Here is a 19,720-nt window from a genome sequence, read left to right as displayed (position 1 = left end):
GGATTGTGGGCGTCTAACAGCACCGTTTCAGAGCCCCCTCTCTTCATTAGGCTTTCATGAAGCAAGGCAAAGCCGTGCGAGACCTCACCGGCGCCCGGGCTCCCCGCTGCGTTGATGGCCCTTGGGCGTCGCCACAAGCAGGAGGACCTGCCTGACCTCCTCTCAGCTGCTGTGACGAGATGCCTGCAGCCAGCATCCTATCAAGCACAGCAGCCAGACAATCCTCCGGTACCGGGCTGCACACGGCTCAGGAGGTGGATTTTAAAACCAGCCACAAGCAACAACAGCCTCACTAATTTAAGGATTGGAGAATTGGAATAGTTAAGATGTTGCTGTTCAGAGTAATACCCTGGGTTTTATGGCTTTTAAGTCAGAGCGCGTGGGCTCTCAGTTAGCTGCCTCTTAAATGAGAAATGAGGAAAATTAGAGGAAACCTGGTCTCAAGTAATACAAGAACAATATTTTTGTATACATTTTTTTACAAATCTATTTGAGGATTGACCTCATTAGATGCTTAAGATATCGCATTTGAGTATAATTGAGTCTTGTTAACATTGTATTGTTTCATTAATAACACTTCCTGTTGACAAATAGCTGCTCAGTGCGATATGCATATAATACCCTGGACGGTGCTACACAATATATGCAATAATTTGATGATTTGTCCAACTGTCTGAGGACAGAAGGTGTGGAGACTGTGGCAGGTGATGACCTGTATATCTCTTCATCTAGTTATAATGTTGACTTGAGTATTCAATATTAATAACCTGCTGTCAAGGACACTGGAAGGACATTTCAATTTGACACTTATAGGCTCAGCATGAATATGTATAGGCAGCAAAAGGCTTCAGAATTACCAAGTAAAATCATGGTTCACACGTGGAGACTAATGTGATGTGGCACCTGCATTATGATGAACCACATATACTGTGGCCAGTAGGTCTCGAAAGGCTTGTCATAACTCAATATCGGACCAGAGAACATTCAGCTGTGCCTGTGTTTGGATGTGTGCAGAGAGGCGCGCTGCACGTGAAGCTGTGGATGCACAATATTATCCTTAACAGTTTTTATTAAGTTATTAATAACTCCAGTATGAACTCTGTGTGCATGTGTGTGTGTAGGTGGGAAAACGATCTAATGGGCAACAGCACTTAAATGATTCCCATCACTGCACAAGACTTTTTGCTTAGCAGGAAGCTGTTTGCACCTTCACTCACAGCAAGCTCGACTGCTTGGCTTGTGTCTCAATTCCTATGTCAAGTCATATGACGTTTTATTTTAACCTCTGGCTGCCTGTCAAAACTTTAGTAATATGTATGACTATGTTTGTTTTTTGTTTTTTTAAGTATGTTGAACGTGTTTACCTCTGCGCAGAGATCTTATTGGTTCCAATTAAAACACAGCTCAGATCAATGCATGTAGTCAGCTACTTGTAAAATAGTGTGATCACATCTGTTAATTTTTTTCAGCTGTGTCTTCCTGTTTCCAAATATTACCACTCATCACAAGAGATGTATAATTATCACAAAATTGTTCTGATGATGAGAATAATTATCATTACCATCATTGCTGTTGACCTCTTGCCAGCAACTGTTAATCAGCTAATATGTTTTGATAAAGTAGGCTGGCTCGGAATCAGATCAGCACGTTGAAACTTATCAATTTCAGTTAGATAACAGTCTCCAGACAGTGTGTCACATTGTCAAAGAAAACAAAGCACCATCTTGGGATTTTGTAGTTTTAAGGGATTTTTAGACACTTTGTTAACGTAAAAATGTTTCTTTTTTTAAAGCCTGGTATATTTCCCATTTATTTGGCTATTATTATTATTAATATGGCTCTAAATTGATAGTTTGCACCTATGCTCTAGAAATGTCTCCTTACCACTTTCATCAAATATGAATATGACATTTGGTCAAAAATTATAAGTAAAGCACAAAAAGACCAGGGACTTGCATTTATCTAGTACACCAAAGAGCTCTGTCAGGGGAGCCTTGCCAACTGACCCACACACGCATTCATTCACACTCCGCCGCTACTCCAGAATACGCCTGATGTAGGTCTGCTATATTGCATCACTAAAGTGCTTTAATTCCATTAATTGGGGCCATTTTTGGAAGTAGTGGCACTCTGCCTTCTAACATACCTGATATATTTATCACACTACATGCCTAATGTGCCCAAGTTCAACTGAATCATGCCTCATCCCACCTCCTTGAGAGGGCCAGGTCATGGGATACTTAACCAGACCCTGGCAAAGTACACTGTGATCACATTTGTCAAACAAACTGGTCTTTGTGAGGCTAAAAAAAAAAAAAAATCCTTCTGGCAGTACCTTGAGTTGCAACTTGAGGCTGACTTCTAAAGCAAGTCTTCCAAACCTCGAGTTAGTTATAGAGCTTTTCTACTGTGTTTGTTGAGATGGTGGCTTTTGAAGCATCTCTTGTAAAATTTGTAATGTAATTAGGGGTACGTTTCGTATCATTTCAGTATTTTATTTTTTTCAATATACCGCCAGTATTGTAAAAATCTATTAATTTCCAAGTTTAAGCTCAATTATTTTAACTGTAATAGACAAAAGTTGTATCATAGAAGACATGAATGAAAGGCTACACAATGCTTTACAGTGTTACTCCAAGTAAAATTGAAGTTTTCATATTCTCCTGAGAACCAAGGAAAATAGAATCTTCCCCTTGAACTTTTCTGTGACTTACTTCCTCTTTGGAGCTAAAAGAGGCCACCCGAACACATGAGATATCAGTGGAAAGCCTAGGATGTCCTCTATTTAGTAGCTCAAATAAGTTAAAAGATATTGACCAAAAACCAATGTCTATTACAGAGGACAGAAATGAATAGGCTAGTTCTCAGGAGGATCTACACTCATGGGACACTTTATTAGCTACAACTTACCAATACTGTGCTGGAACCAATTTTACCTTCAGAACTGCCTTAATTCTTTGTGGCACAGATTCAACAAGGTGCTGGAAACATTCCTGAGATTTTGGTATGATAGCATCACACAGTTGCAGATTTGTCAGCTGTATGTCAGTGATGTGAAGCTTACTCTCGACCACACCCCAAAGTTGCTCCATTGGACAGAGATCTGATGACTGTGGAGGACATTTGGGTGCAATGAATTTATTGGCATGTTCAAGAAACCAGTTTGTGAAGATCTTAGCTTTGTGACGTTATATCCTATTTGTAACGAGTTATCCTGCTGGAAGCTGTCATCAGAAAATGGGTACACTGTGGTCATAAAGGAGTGGGCATGGTCAGCAACACTACTTGAACTTCAGCAGATCATCTTGACCATGTCTACACTGCATTGCTGCCATATATTTGGGTGACTGAATACTTGCATTAAACAGTTAAATATGATTATGAATGGCACCAGAAAAAATGGGTTCTGTTCTAGTGTTTGAACTGTACACAGTTCAAACACTAGATTTTTGGAAAATCTAGTTCAGATAGCAGTTTAGACACAGCTATCTGTAGCACTGTTGAAGCAAACCCAATACTTGAAGACTTAAAGGAGCTTTAAGGTGAATTACTGTAGACTCTGTTAGAAGAAATCTAACATTTTAAAGCACATTCTGCCCACAAGGTCTGAATCAAAAATTCAGAATGTCAGGCACACTGGCAACAAATCTGAAATGTCACGGAGAGATGAAGCATCTAGCAAGTCGGAAATGTCTGTGAGTGGCTGAACACAACAAGAAATAATTACCAAAGGGTAAGACTACGAGCAAACAGCCAAAATAAAAAAGTCAATTTTTTTTCCTGCTGTATGCTATATCGGTCAAATAGTAAGACATATGTGCATTGGTATTGCATTTAAAGTGATTTGTCTGCAATTTTTTTTTTTAATTCAACAGATTTGTTTTAAATCAATACTTAGTACACGTCCAAAGAACTGCTTTGCAACTCAGACAATGGGGCCATCTAAAGAAACAGAATGGGGGTTTCTAGCAGAACTTCACCCACTTCCAAGGTGCATGGAGAACAAGAGGTTGAAACTACAGCAGCACTTGCAGAATAGGGAACAGCGTTATTATAATAACCAGTAGGTTTCAGCCTTTTTAAGGCTATTCTTTACGACAAGTGTTAGTCAAGCCTGAACCTCTTTGAACATCCAAAAAAAATGCACAAAAAGACATGTGTTGTCAGTACTACAGCACTAGGAAGCATTTCTATATAAATGTCATTTTATAGAGACACCTTGGCAAGTTTTTCTTTTCTTTTTTTTTTCTTTTTTTTTTTTTTTTTTACTTCTCACAACTCTTTTCCTTTGTCAATCAACATTCATTAGTTGTATGTATTAATGAGCATGAGTTTGACCATGCGGACACACCACACTTCTTCTACCACCCCCTGTAGTTTCTACAATCCCACAGGGAGTCTGGGTCCAGGTAAATCACAGGCGCAGTGTGCACTAGCTGTGCTGCTGCCCACAGGCTGTGGCTCGACTGTGATGTCCCGGAGCAGGCCAACATCAAAGACCTTGATCCAAATGAGCCTGGGGCAATGAACAGCTCAGAGCTCTGATTGACAGAGGAGATGCAAAATAGTTTTTGTGAGAACGACACAGTGATGTCATGTTGGCCTTTTGTCTGTGTTTGTTGTTGTTTTGCATCAGATACTCACTAAATATACTACAGATTTCCCCCCTAAAATTCTGTTAAAATCAGCACTGTCAGGTAAGATACACAGTACGTATTGACCCACAGAGAAAAGTTCTGTGCAAGACAGTAGACCTTGTTGTGGCCTCCAAAACATTTGAATTCAATTGAAGCACTTAGAGGCATTTTTGTCTTTGTTGCCATATTTAAATCTGAAGTGTTTATTTTTGTCTATAGCTTTTGCTCCTTTTCAACTGGGAGGATCCATTGATGTTCGGGATGTGTGTGATGCACCTATTCCATTGTGCAATTATTTAAAGTAATTACATCAAAACACATTTGTATTTGAATTTTTTTTAGTCATAAAAATAAACTTTCAGAAATGCTAAACTCTCAGTAAGACATTAAGATTTCTGTTGTTTTATCTTAAAGATTAAAGGTTGGGGAAAATATTTTTTGTCATAAACAAATCTCAAATAAAAACCAAAAAATGTCTTTCAGTATTTGTGGACTTTCCTGGCCATCATTTAGATGCCAGCACAAAATGCATTTGTTCCTTCTGAGGATGTTAAATTTTAAACCACTAAATAATTTCTTGAAATAGCTGGACACTGGCATTTTTAGTAGTCAGCACTCAAACTATATTGTGCTATATTGTTTATTTATTAAAGACAATTTTTAGATGTGGATAAACACTCATTTGGTCATGTGATGCAGCACTTAAGTACCAGTTTCTGACCTCCCCAAACAAGGACCCCATTGGTTGTTATTAAGATCTTTAGTTATGTTTCAAAGTTGGAAAACCTCTTGCGACCATTTGAATCAGTTCATATAAAATGTTTTCTAGTATTATCTTTAAAGTGGCCAACACAACCTAAGATCTATGGCTCCCAGCAGCAAGTGACTATAAAAGTACTGTCAATGTTCCATTTGATTGTGGCTGAAGCATGGCATTTCATCTATTTAGCCATTAAATTTAACAGTTTATCCATTTCAGCAATTTATCCTTTCTTTTGAGGCATTGCAATTGTTTAGAAATTACATTTAGTAAGCTATTACAACTCATATCTTTCCTTTTTTAACAGTTTTGCAAAGTCTGGAATGACAATCAGTCTTCGTAATCAAATCCTAATTTCTGCTCAGTCACATTCATTTTTCTTATCCTTATTGTTGTAGAAGCCATCTAGGACACGACACAGATATCCTAGAGTGAGGCAAGATTATGAGAAAGGTGGTGGATCGGCCCAAAACTACACAGGACGATCTGTGGAGTTTTGGGCTGTTGGGACCACAGTCACAAAGAACACCACTTGTAACACACTGCTGTAATGAACTGAAGTCTTGCAAAACCGCGAGGTCCCCCATGCTCAAGAAGTCAGATGTATACCCCAGTCTCCAGACTATAGGAAATCCATGGAAAGAGTTGATGCTTTAAGTTGCCAAGCAGTAGCCAAAAAAGGAGTTTCTGTAAACATTTCAAATCAAATCAATTTATAACTTTTTTTTTAAATTTCTGTTTGATATTCTGTCTCTTCTGTCGCCTTGAGTCGATTGATGTTGTGATTTGGTGTTGTATAAATACAGTTGAATTGAATTGTCTCTCACCATTAAAATGAAACTAGCCATAAAAATTAGAGAATGTTCATTTCTTTGTAAGTGAGCAAACTTATAAATTCAGCAGTGGATCAAATAATTATTTCCCCCACATGCAGCATAGTTGGTGAGGTGAACAACAGCTGAGGCCAACAATGTTGACCAACATAATTATTTAAGAAGCCTAAAATTTAAAAGAAACAACCAAGTTTGAAAATGAACAACAAATGGGCAATTAAAATCACATTTCAACTTTTATGTGAAACAGAAGTCATCAACCATCTTCCTGGAAGCTATTTTTGGCTAGTTGTATGACCATGCTGTACCTTTTAATAACAGAAGATGTTCCCAGTGGTTAATGATAATTGAAGTGCAAATTATTTCCAGATTTCCTTCAGATGTCTAAATTGTTGCTCAGTATGTCATAAATTCCCTGTAATACTAGAACAGTTATCCTGTAGTTTAAAAAAAAAAAAAAAAAAGTTTAACTGCAGCCTAAGTCTCTTTTAAGATTAAGGATTTTTAGCACTGGAGATTTGGTCTCCAGGTATTGCATGCTGCCTGCCCACTGCTCCTTAAGGTCAGCTGAATTTCCCGGAGGAACTCACCCGACTGCACTGGTACACTGTTCAAAGGGTTTAAACAATGAAACCCTAATTTCAAAGTAATCAGCTCTTATATGTTAAAGGTTGCGATTTAACATCAATCAATCCATTTTCTCTTGCTTGTCCAGGTTGTGGGGGGTTGTGGACTAAGCAGAGATGCCAAGATCTTCCCTATCTCTCCCCCACCACTTCTTCAGCTTAAGAGGTCATTAACAAAACAGTCAAGAGATATCGTTTCTGTCCATCGATGTGTCGCAGTTTTGTCCCAGGGTTTTGTTTTTGGTCGGACATGTCTGTTACATATCTCCTTTGAGATGTCCGGGAAGCATTCCAGATGATGCACAAAACACCTCAACTTGCTCCTTTAAATATGAAGGAGAAGTGGCTCTATTCTGAATATGTCCTGAATGACTGAGCTCCGCACCCCATCTAAGGATGGACGGAGGCAGCCTTGAGAGAAAGCTAATGTCTACCTCTTGTAATCTCAGTCTTATTGTTTTGTCACCACCAGTAAATGTTGTCAGTCTCCCACTCCACCCTCACCCAACCTGTGAATAAAACCACAACCTACCTCCATCTCTTGGAGCAATATCTCCTCCCCAAAACCCAAATTTTGAGGCTGATAATCATACCCTCCACTGCCTCAAACTGAGCTTCAAGCTAACTGAGTGTGAGCTGTAGGTCAGTGCTCACTGAAGCCAGTCTAAGGCATTCACACAATTTATTGATTATAAGAATTCTGTAAACTGTAATCATCAGATTTATCTTATAGATTTAAATCTTGTGAGATTAGAGATTTTATTTTCATCAAAACAAAATATAAAATTGTTTTAAAGGAATTAATAAATAAAAATTGACAAAAACATGAACCCTAACCCTAAATTACCACCTACAATATATAGGCGCTAACATTAGCATACTAACACTTGCTTATATCCCATGTAATGGCGCTTTGACCCTCAGGATGGAATAATGAGTCACTGTTATTCCTAGTCTTTGCTCAGTCTAAAATGAGAGGAGGAAAATGTGGCACTGCTAGGAGAGTGTATTTTCTGACACAGTCAAATGACAGACAGTCAGTTAATTAAAAAAATGCAACAATGGCTCAAACTCTCTATATTAAAGGGAAAGATGGCCAGGGTGTGTGTTTTAGCCTAACAATACTCTTTTGCAGAACTTACGGTTCCTGGCACACTGCTTAGATCATCACCTTCCCACAGGCCCGGGGCCATGGGCATCAGGTGTAACCAAGGACTAGAAGCCTAATCTGTGCCTCAACAGGCACAGATTATGCAGCTTCCAGCAGGTCATCACCCAGGTAGGTTGTTGGATAATTTGTATCTGGTGATAGTAGAAAGAGACACAAGTTGTTTTGATGTCCCTCTGGCATAAATGCAAAGGAAAACTAGGCAAAGAAGCAAACAGGATCCATAGCAACTGCTGCATGCCATTACCAAACAACAGCCACATCAGAGCAGGCTATTGAAAGAAGTGTTTGGGACACAAAGTGCATTATTTTATCTAGTAAAATCATACTTGGCAGATGAATATGTTCCTTTGGCTGGTGAATCAGGAAGTTAATTATTGATAGTGCTCATGATAAGTATTGTTTGAAGCAGGTGCAAAGCATGTTGAGAATTATGATGTTAGGTCTTGGATCTGGCTGTTCTGGCCACTGGGGTCAGGCGTGGGATTGATAGAGTCCTTTCTGTACTGGAAGAATGAGGCTACTTTTCCATAATGCATGATGGAGGATTAATCGTAGGAGTGCTCAGGTTGTTATTAGCCTGTTTGAAGTTGTAGGCCATCTGTGGGTCAGTGTGCGTCCAGTTGATCCTGGCAGTAGTCAGGGTCACTCCCAGTCTGCCTTTGCTGAAAGTGTTGGATGATTGCAAGTGGAACTACAGCCCTGACTGCTTTGAGAGGGAGCACCCGTCTGCCTCCCTCACTGCCCAGAGCATAAGAAACATCTGACTCTGTTCTGTTCTCAGTGCTAATACAATCATAGTTGTTCTGACAGAGACCTAGCAAATCCAGGTTCAGCTGTGGAATGCTTTCCTGCACAGGCAGTTCTATGACCTCCAAGTCATTGCAGCTGGTCTCTTTCAAGCAGATTCTCACAGGAGCTGTTGTTGGTGTACAGAAATGCTACTGGAGATGCTAATGGTGTGTGGGACTCTTCTCAGCTTTCCTCCCAGGGAGGATTTGCCTATGAGAGGCCAAGTAGGAGCAGCAGACTGGCAGGGGGAGTCATCTTCTGTCTGCAGACCATACTGAAAATTGATGTCTGACTCAGTTCTGTCCAGAGCCTTTCTATTCTCCGCTGCAGGTGTATCTACAGAGATTTGGGGTCTGGACTGCAAGGCCAAAATACCCTTCTGAAAGAATGAGCCCAAGAAAAAGCTACTTTTTAAAAGCTTCTAATCCCCCAAATGTTTTCTTTTTGTTCCATGCTGTTTAACTACACTAACCTTAGCCATTTCATTTTTCCTTGTTTTACAAATGGATTTTTCAGAACCGTTACCAAAAAGTATATGCTCAGATACAATACATGTGACCCAAATACTGTTTCTTCACTCTCTGATGACCTGAGTAATTGAAATCCCCTGTGCACCTTTTATGACAAGCTGTTAAAGTTGTAGGAAAAGCTGCGTGTCCCTCTGTGAGGATGATAGACGGCTTATTGAAACTCTTGCATATGTAGAAGATGGTAATAGGTTCCTGTGGGAAATGTTGCCGTGCCCATGCCCAAGACAGCTCTCTAGTCAAAAAATGAATACTAAATTGCATGAAACAGACCAAGTCATTGTACAAACCCTTCATTCCTGCCCCTCAAGTAACATTTATTTACTGATGCATGAATACTAATTTGTTAAGCTTTCTCACTGAGTTCACTTTCTTTTATGGTTGCATCATGTTTTAAACATTTAGGTTTTCTATTTTTTAAATAATCCATTTTTTGTTTGAAAATGAATGTGGAATAAATGGATTTTGGTCCAGTTTTTTGTCCACATCTCGAGCCCTTAAGAAACTTTTTAAACATAATCAGATCTAGTGATTTATTGGTATTTAATATGTCCTCTTCTTGTCATAAAAATGTGTACCCTAATTTGTTCTATTTAATTATCGCATAAAAACCTACTATACTGCCCTTGAATCCCGGTCTCATATAAAGTGTAAAGATGAATTGTGAAAAGAATGTGTGTTTTCTCTCAAATGCTCCCCCCTCTCAATCTCATCAGCCACCGTGATTAAGGTTTGGCATTGGGGATTGTGCTGTCTTTTTGGAGAGATATTTCAGCTGCATTTCTGACACTCTGAAAGGAGAGGAAGATAAAGGAGGCGTCGGGGAAAAAACTCCTTCCCGTTGTGTGAGTCCTAGAGAGGGCCTTGAACCCTGCCATTCACGCCTTTCTCTCCATCAGCTGAGTCTAATTGCCAGAGAGGACAGGAGACCCCAGGCCTGATCGTTCCTTATCCTCTTTAGCGCTTTCAGGCGAGTGAAAGGCGAGCTTCTGCTTTTGATCTTTTCTCTGATTCGCTTTTTCTTCTCTGTCATCCCTACCATCCTCTCCTCAGGAGTGACACCAACTCCTTTCACTGCCTGCCCCCGTCTCCATCTGCCCAAAATAATGACCAAGGCCCAGGCATTATTAAACAGAGGTGGAGAAGAGAGGTCAGCACCGGGAGAGGGAGAGGGAGGTCTGGAAGGGGACTCCAAAGTCCACTAAGGAGGGGTGCCCCTATTCCAAATCTACTCCGTAGCCTCTCTGTGTTCCCCTAAATCATCCCTTACAGTTTTCGTGGCTTTAGCCTGGAGAAAGCCCATTCTTTAACAGACCACGTACGTGAAGGCTCGTCCTTTCCCAGAGGCGCTGCTACAATAAGACCCCAGGCTGCTTGAGACAATGGTGCCTGTGTGATCTCTCAGCCAGACTCAGGATGAGACGATGCCTTGCTTGCCAGTCCCATGGGAGGGTAGACCCAGTGGTCATTGTTGACAGCTAATGGACAGCATCTTTCCACTGGCAGGCCCCTCTGCAGACTGTGTCATTTTAAGTTGCTTAATAACAACACTCAGTTTTGACCGACAGAGGAATTCTATCGAGAACTGCAGTTTGTTTGCAGATGAAAATCATTCCCCTCACAAATCTCAAAAGCTAACACTGGGGGGGTGATTGGATGAAAGCAAAGACGGCATTCAGTGGAGTAAATTCAATATAACTTATGAAAAGAGAACAGAATTGGAATCTCTTCATTCAGCAGAACATTGAAATTACAGGCACTCCTTTTTTATCCATAGCAGAGAGATACAGACAGGTGATAATTGTGTCAGACATGCTAAGAGAGAAGATGCAGGACAATACTAGACTTCAGCCATGAAAGACTATGCATAACACCCTGTATCTACGCTGATCTTGTGATGTTGTTTTTGGCACTAGTTGAATTCGTTGTAGATACACTATAACGACTGTCCTCGCTCTGTTAGCTGATGTAGTGGCGTAATAGAGACATGAGTACCTTTATTTCAACTAAACGTACTTGCACATAATACAATTCATACACTTGTCCACATTTCATATTGATTTTGTTTTACAGGCAGTAAACTTTCACAGTGGTCCTGCCTAATCCTAACAAAGGTGTGGACACCGTTGTCCTTGGTTCGATTTTCAGACTACTTATCATTAACACTCAGCGGCGGTGAGGTGAAAAGGACTTATATTAAATCTGAAGGGCAAATTTGTAGCCAAAACAACCCCAGGCACATTCAAACTTTTCCAGTCGATGTCAGTATGTATAAGCAGAGCGCTTTACTCATTACCCTCGGTAATGTCTGTGGTTACAAGCAATGCCCAGGATATATCAGTGTTTTTATCCTTGGCATTAAAAAAACAGGAACATTCTCTTTCTTTATACTATATCACTCCTTCATTTTGTTCACGTTTTTTACACAGGTTATGAAAGTAGAGTATAATTTCAAGCCATAGAACTGTAGCACATCTGTAGTTCGACCTGCACTGCATGTTGTTGGATTAATGATTCCTGTGTTAAACAAGGGGAAAATGCCTCTCTGCAGAAGTGAGAAGTAATACAATATTTTACTCCAGTGAAAGATCAAGTATCACTTGGCAATCTTAAAATCTCCAAATCAGAAGCACCCAGTACATACTATTGATTAATTCTGATACATTTGTGTCATCGCATAGTTCTCAAATCAATGTAGTGGAACAAAAACTACAGCATTTCTCCGTGAATTAGAGTAAAAAGTAGAAATTCACAAAATACAGATACTACTTGAAGACAAAGCCATGTTGGGCTGATAAATTCAAACTATTATGAGCAAGAAATATTTGTTTTTGTTGCATGCAACTGTACAAAACTTCAAAAAGTTGTTGAAAAATCAGATTTTGTAATATGAATTTCTAGTGAATTCTTCCTTTTAAAAACTGGCATTCTGCTTTGCTATACAGCCGAAACAAAAAAAAAAAAGAAAAGAAAAAAAAAGGATGGATTAGTGAGAATGAACGTATTTAATTTTAAAAATCATGGCTACACAGTAGATAATACCTTAGCCAGTCAAACCACTACCTACCTCCTGGAAATGCCTTTCAGAGATGTGATAGAGCAGTTTTATCTAAATTACTTTTAAAGGCTGGAGGAAGTGAAATGTTTATACAATGTCTGGTTTTCTGCAATATATTTTCTTTTTTAATTTTCTGCTCATTGTTCCTTTTTTTATGTTTGGCTCAAGCCAGTGTGTGATGGATTCTGGAGTGCTGGAGGAGGAGGAGGAGGAGAGGGAAAAGGGCAGAGTATTAGGTCAGGTTGATAGAGATGTCAGCACTGCTTCAGTAATCTTGTGACGTGCAAGAGAGCGGCAAAAAAAAAAAAAAAAAAGCCGGGAGGGAAGGGATCGGGACAGCTGAAAGACCAGCAGCTTGGTGACAGTAGAAGCAGAGACCACCCCAACAACAGCAGCAGGGGAAGCTAGGAGGGGAGGGGAGAGGAGGGCTGGGATATGGGGGAGGTGGGTGTAGATGTGGCGGCAGTGACGGGGGGGTTGGGAGGGTGTGAGGAGTAAAGCCGGGGGGTTGGATCTTCAGTTACACATCATAGCTGATGGTTAACCCGCCTCCTCTCAGCAGTGTGTTAGAAAGAGAAAGGGTAGTGTGCCAGTTATCAGCACAGTGAAGGATTTAAGCCTTGTCTACCTCATTTAACATCTCCGACAGACTGCACTTATTTACTGTTGTGCCAAATGTAATAAAAGCAAAAGTATGCGCACTAATGGAAAGTCCTTAGGCGATCCTTAAAAATAATGAACATGGATTTCTTGTTCACAGCCTTTCTGGCTTTTAATTTACTTATCTATGAATTAAATATATTCTGTAAATACATTTTACAGAGCATACTTATACGTTTAGTTATACACACACTGTTGCCCTTTCAATATGCACATGAACAGTCAAGTTGTTACCTATGTCATATCCACTCATAAACGTTAAATCTACTTACAATGCCATGTTGTGTATTAGGTTTAAGTGGAGCTTCTGGCGTCCAGGGTTCTGCTCAGTGGGTGACCCAGTAATGAAATGTGATTCAGGTGGTAGATGGATATCTATAGTGAAATATCTCTCCCAGCTCACTGGCTGCAGCCCAGACGTCGCCTTCTGCTCGCTCCTGCTGTAAAGTGTGATTTGTGGTGTTTGGCCTTTTGTCTAGGACAATTATGTTCACCATTAACAAGCTTTCTTCTGTTATTGTTCATATCAATTAGAGGTGCATGGTAATTTGAGCTGATGGTGGAGACAGTACTGAGTGATTTAGTGCTGATGTTGTGGGTGTATGGGGGGCAATTAGTGCCGCAACAAAGTCCATCTTTTGTTCAGCTAGTTTGTGGCAGCATGTGGAGCTCAGAAACATTCCTCAGTGTTTTTTCTTCCTGTCTTGGCTGTGTTTGGAGGCAGTGCACCATGTAGATAACCACAGTTATCTAAGGTCCACACACTGCTTTGGCCTCTGGAATCATGCACTTAGTTCTTGCTTGGTAAATTTCTAACAAGAGAGATACTTTGTAGCATAACTATATTCAATAAAATTCATATTTGTGGTTCATCTAATTGGACGGTCAGCTGGGACATTATTAAAAACATTCAGTTAGAAGATAATATTGTCAGGTTTTTCAAAATATTTTGGGGCCTTTTTAGCCTTTGTCATAACAGGACAGTTGAGAATACAGGAAAGCTCAGAGAGACCAGGGGAAGACCCACAGTACACAGCACAGTCAATTTAAACCAGGACCTCTGTGGGTCGCATGCTGTGCTCATCCATCTATACCAGGCTTTGTTTTCAGATTTGAATAAAGTGAATTGTGAAAATTGAGAAATGCCTAATAAACAATAACTCAGTAACTTGATGAAACAAAGCTGGTCAGCTGTTGGGTTTGCCTGCTGATTTATTAGGCAAGAACCTCCAGTCTCTTAGTGTACATTTGGAATGGACCAGTAATCCCAAGACCAACTTTTCTCTAGCAGATCATGTAAAGTCCATTTCATCCAGCTCAGTTAGGCACATGTGAACCTGGGATTGTTGTGAGGGGCATTACCAATTAGCTAAACTCACTTAATTTTATCTCTAAATTTATTAATGTGGCCCTATACAACAGTCCTAGTTTTTCATGTGGCCCCTTGGGAAAACTAATTGCCCCATGTGGAGTAGCATCTCCGTTAATTGCAGCAGGTCTGGGGTCATTTTGTCAGTATGTCCAATACTCGAGTTGATCAGGATAGACCAGAGCATACTTCTTTCATATTATCTTGTGTTAGTTCAGAAGGTTATTTTAAAAAATTATTACAATTTTTATTTTTTTAATGCAAATTTTATAAATTTAACATACTAATTTTAAACTAATTATTTTAGGTCCGGTTACTTCAGTGCTGTTCAGGATGCCATGGTGGGAAGAACAATTAACTAAAATCTTAACTGATGTGCATCACAATGCTTCCAGTCTTTGTGTCTTCTCTTTAGATGTGTTCAGGTCCTCCCTAGATTGCTTGTACTTTATTTTCTCCTTTTATTGAATTTGTACAGGTTCCTGTTGGAGCTGGTCCAAAATTATGCACTCACAAAGTCCAAAAGTGCAAATCTGCCAGTAACTTAAATTCACATGACACCTTGTATTAAAGACGCTTTAGAAAAATATACAAAAACCAGCAGACTGCATCTCATGTCCAGATATAAATTTAACATTGCATATCTACCTTGTGCATATAGCCAACAGTCTCCACCAACAAGCCGAGAGAGCATTCATGTGCATGAGAGCTCATTTTGAAAAAGAAAGAAGCCACTTGCTGCTGCTCATAAAGGTTTATTGTCAGTAATAACCGAAAGTGACTCAGACGAGTGTGTCAACATTTTCATAAACTCAGAGCTTCTCTTGATTATAGTCGCAGTGTTTAGAGAGATCTGGCTGAGCAAACAAAACTGAAGCTTTAAAAGTGGGCAAAGGCACAAAAGTAGGCTTTTGAAAATGAGAGGGACCTGTCCCCCATCCCTGTTAGAAATTATACCTTTGTCTTGGATCATGCTTCCTCTTCAGACCAGAGCGTGCAAGAACACACCAACACATTCCATTTTTAAATGGAGTGCTAATTTTAGTCTGACAAGCTCTCTTATGGCTGCAGTGGTTTTGCTGCTTTTCTTTGGCATGAATGACTCCTCATACACGGGCAGCATTCCAGCACTCAAACCTGCTTGTGCCCTCTCCACCCTCTTTGTCGGAACTGCAGCGAGGGCTGCTGGACGCCCATCAGTGGAATGGCTTAGATAATGACTTATTGATAGGAAAGGATGCTGGGTGCCCATTGCATATTAGCATGACGCCAGCTGGTCGCGGTGCTGCTGCTGCTGCTTTCATCACCCAGAGCATTGCTAATGTAATTACCTGTGGATGGTCTGCATATGAAGGTAGCTTTGATGTTATTATCTGTTTCTATAGAATTGTGTCATGCAGTGTTATGGTGGTACGGTTAGATCTCCCCCACCCCCCACCAAATTTTTAAAATAGACATCAACTGCATATAATCTAAGACAAAAGCAAGGTGTAATATGTTATATGTCACCAAATAAATAAGTTACAAATAAAAAATTGGTCAGTATAATGATTTCATTTACATTGTTTATCATTGTTTATCAATCTTTAGAGGACTTAAAAGTGAAACTGATGATTCTGCAATATCATGACATTGTATATCTGGACAGGCATTATAGATTTATTGCTCTTTGATGCTTTATGTCTCATAATGATAACCGAGGCTCAGTAAAGCATAAACGTGGAGTGTTCCCACATGTTACGCAGCTGACATCTTTGTACTATACTCTGAGATGAAAAATGTCTAACTGGGCCAAAGAAATAATTCTGGCATATCAAGGGAGCTTGAGAGAGGGGAAGGAGGGGAGGTTCCCAGCATGTCCACATATGACAGGCCTTTACCCACGGCTGGCCGACGCAGCGACATTGTGCGCCTGTCATAGCTGCCCTTCAACAGCAGATGAAGCTGTCAGCAGGACGATGACTTTATTCTGACAGCCGCTCCACCCTCTCTCTTCAGAGCGTTGCAAATAAATATGTTGGGTTTCAAAGCTGCCAAGGCAGACGTTGGACAGTGGGTCAGGAGGCCAAACGCAGAGCAAAAGCATTCCCTTCCCCTCGTAACCTGTTCTCAATGAGCTTGGTCACCTCTCCAGGGCACCCATTCAGCGTGAGCCATCCAAAGGGCCCCAGGGCCCCAGATCTCACACACTGCCTACCGAGAGAGTCCTGTGAGCCTCTCTCTCTTTTCTCTCTCTGTGCATCACTCTGTTTGCCACAGCAGAGTGCCAAAAATATCCTCCACTGAGAGAAATCAAGAGTGTACCAAACAGTTCAAACCATTCATGACAAAGTGTGAGTCAGTCTGATGAAGATGAAATGACTTCTCCTCAGTCAATCAGGGTGAAAAGAAATATTTATTTAAAACGTTTCCCTTGACAATAAAGTCAAAATGTCATAATAGGGGCAACATACAGGTAAGATAGAAATGCTGTTTTGTGTTCTGCTGCTTGAATGGAGTTGACAGACCATCTGCTGTATGGGACCTTCTGAATTTTTCGCCACTCTTCTCCTTTTTTTTTTTGCTTGAATATAATGATCATCATCTTGTCAGCTCGCTTCATTGTGTCGAGCTGTTTTGTAAAACTGTTCACGCTTATATTTACATTTAGAACAGCTTCATATTGTTTGTATTACATCATGAAAGTTTGCTATAGTTATGTCCAGCTCATTTTTTTATTTCTAAAAACTGAACTATAGCTTGAGGCCTTTTTAATTTGAAAATTCTAACATATTTGGGGCCTGCAGCTGCCTTCGTCCAGCTTCTACAATCAACTGAATATCTTTGCTTTTTACAGAGTTTTGGTTAAACAGAACAAGAACTTTCATGATGTTGCTTTTGGAATATAATCAGCAGTTTTAAAGGAATCTTTTTGAGTATATGGTTTATAAAATAAGAGGAAAAATCTAATTTCAAATATGTTTCCATCAAATTATTGAGATCTCAAAGTAGGTTAGACTCTAGCTTTTTAAGTGTCTGTAATAAATGCTTATACATTATGATGAAGGAAAAATTTAGCGCAGTTTTTTCTTAAATATAATCAACCCAAGACTAAATTCCTTGACTGCAAGAACCCAACATTTAGGTTTGTTTTCTCTACAACACCTTCCTTCAACATGGCTACAAAGAGATGGATCAAAATCCAGCACAACCAAGCCCAGTGATTCCCACTGCATCCTTTGCTTTAGGTATAAACCCCATTCCAAGCGCAAAGGTTAACGATATGTAAGAAATAATTCATGTTTTAAATATTTGAAATCTTACAGATGTTGGAAAGAACAAGAATTCTGTCAGAGGTAAAAATCAAATGCTGGAACCTTCCAATTTAAGAGTGTTACATTTCACTTTCTCTATTGTTACATAACAGATAACAATCACCATTGCATAACACATCTAAAATGCAAGAACCCTCTTTGCATGCAGTCACATGCAAAACTGATGATACTTTATTGTTTACGATTTAATTCATTAATTTAAATCGTGTGTGTTTGACATTGAGACTTTGTTGGCAATACCTAGAAAATCACTATAAATGAAAAGTTACCTATGGGACTCTAAATGTACTTTAAACACAAACGATCAATGAAGGCTTTGCAAACACAAAATAAATCTGCAGTTTTCTGACTTTTTGAACTTTTTAAATTTTCACATTTTTAAACTTAAACTCTTAAAACTATAATGCATACTGTTGTTAAAGTAACCCTGACAGCGCATTAAATAAGGCCTATACAAAGCTAATGTAATGTGCGTTAACTATGTAATGGAATTACATAGCTCAGCTCAGAGGACTAATGCATCAACTGGCACTGCAAAGATGCAACATGTGAGTCTTGAGCTAATCTGTCTCACTCAAGTGACCATTATCCTCTCTGGGTGCTCTTACACTGTGAGTGCGTGTACAATTCTAATGTGTTTACTCATGAAACCAGCTACTTTCACATGTTTCTCAAAAAGCCATGTTTAAACAATGTTTATTCAAACCAATAATTATGTCAAGAGGCCACTTTCATGAGAAAATCGTACTGTAACATTAACATTTACAAGTTTTTTTCTCTACCCATCCCCCATATGGACATATCAAATACACACTATAGACTCATACCCTTTGAAATAATGGATAACTTTTTTGAGTTATATAACTGTAACATAGGGAACAAATCCAGCAAAAATCAGACAGTTTTGTCTTCCAAAATTGTGAATGATAAACCAGTGGTAAAACATTTTGTCTACATTTCATTGAACTGAAACTGGATAAAGACTTCATATAATCTTATGAGCAATGGATACAGAACATGGCAGGGTGCAAAAACATTTGTATTAAAACAAGCAAAATTTTAGGAATTCCAATGATTTCATAATCCGCTGTCATCCAATTTCCTAGATCAGCAGATTACAAACAAACAGCAGTCGGGAGATCAAGAGGTCAAAGGTCACAGCACACGGACAATATTCCAGTGACCCATGAATGATGATTAAGAAGTGCTAAGAGAGAAATCAAAGTCCTCTTATCTTTGTTAACAGCCATACAACATACTATAGGCAGAAGGAAAAGCATGGGAGGGATGTATAGTAGTATTTAACACATTATCAATGTTTAATTACGTAGCTTTATGTAGCTAGTGAGTTGTCAGGCACACAGATAATAATATGAATAATAAAATAAAAATAAATAACTGAAATAATACGATTATTAGACTCCTCTTGGGGAAGCAAATGCGTTTAGCACAGAACAGGTGTTAAAAAACAGAAAAGTTAATTATCAGGCAGCGCCTTGTCTCAAAATCTATGGACTTCTGTTTGGTGTACTTTTTTCTGAAGCTTCCAACAAAGCGCTATATGTGAAGTACATAACATTTAAAGAATTCAAAGAATGCTGAATGACATACAAATGTAGAACATTGAGATGACTGGAGAATTTATACTCAGGTGCCTTATTGTTGATGGTACTGTACTGTGCACAGTGTGAACAGTAGCGAGTTAAACACTTTTGACTCATCACCATAGGAATGATAGAAACTTGTATGACCCGCTTGTAGATATGTCTAAAATGTGCAGTGCTGTAAAAGTGTTCTCAGCTTTGTTTTAAATTTCACAACTTTAAAACAATAATCGCTATAGTGGACCATCTACCTGCATCTTATCCTATCCCTAGCATCCCCCTCTGCCACACCACCCTTCTGCATGTCCCAGCGCAATTGTAATGGAATCTGGATTAATGAAAAAATGCTATTTTTGTAAAAATGCTAACATG

The 19,720-nt window shown here is 39.4% G+C and overlaps 1 protein-coding gene across 1 annotated transcript in view; it reads left to right on the top strand.

Moving 5' to 3' along the window:
- The window catches only part of LOC134631543 (multiple C2 and transmembrane domain-containing protein 2-like), a 47,784-nt gene extending 41,637 nt beyond the window's left edge, over positions 1-6,147 (top strand). The window contains exon 23 of the transcript XR_010094413.1: positions 2-6,147. The gene's annotated coding sequence lies outside the window, so the exon portion shown is untranslated. The remainder of the gene's footprint in view (position 1) is intronic.
- Positions 6,148-19,720: the final 13,573 nt, after the last annotated feature.

Source organism: Pelmatolapia mariae, linkage group LG1 (assembly GCF_036321145.2).
Source record: "Pelmatolapia mariae isolate MD_Pm_ZW linkage group LG1, Pm_UMD_F_2, whole genome shotgun sequence".
Lineage (NCBI taxonomy): Eukaryota > Metazoa > Chordata > Actinopteri > Cichliformes > Cichlidae > Pelmatolapia > Pelmatolapia mariae.
This window is presented reverse-complemented; position numbering and strand designations above follow the sequence as displayed.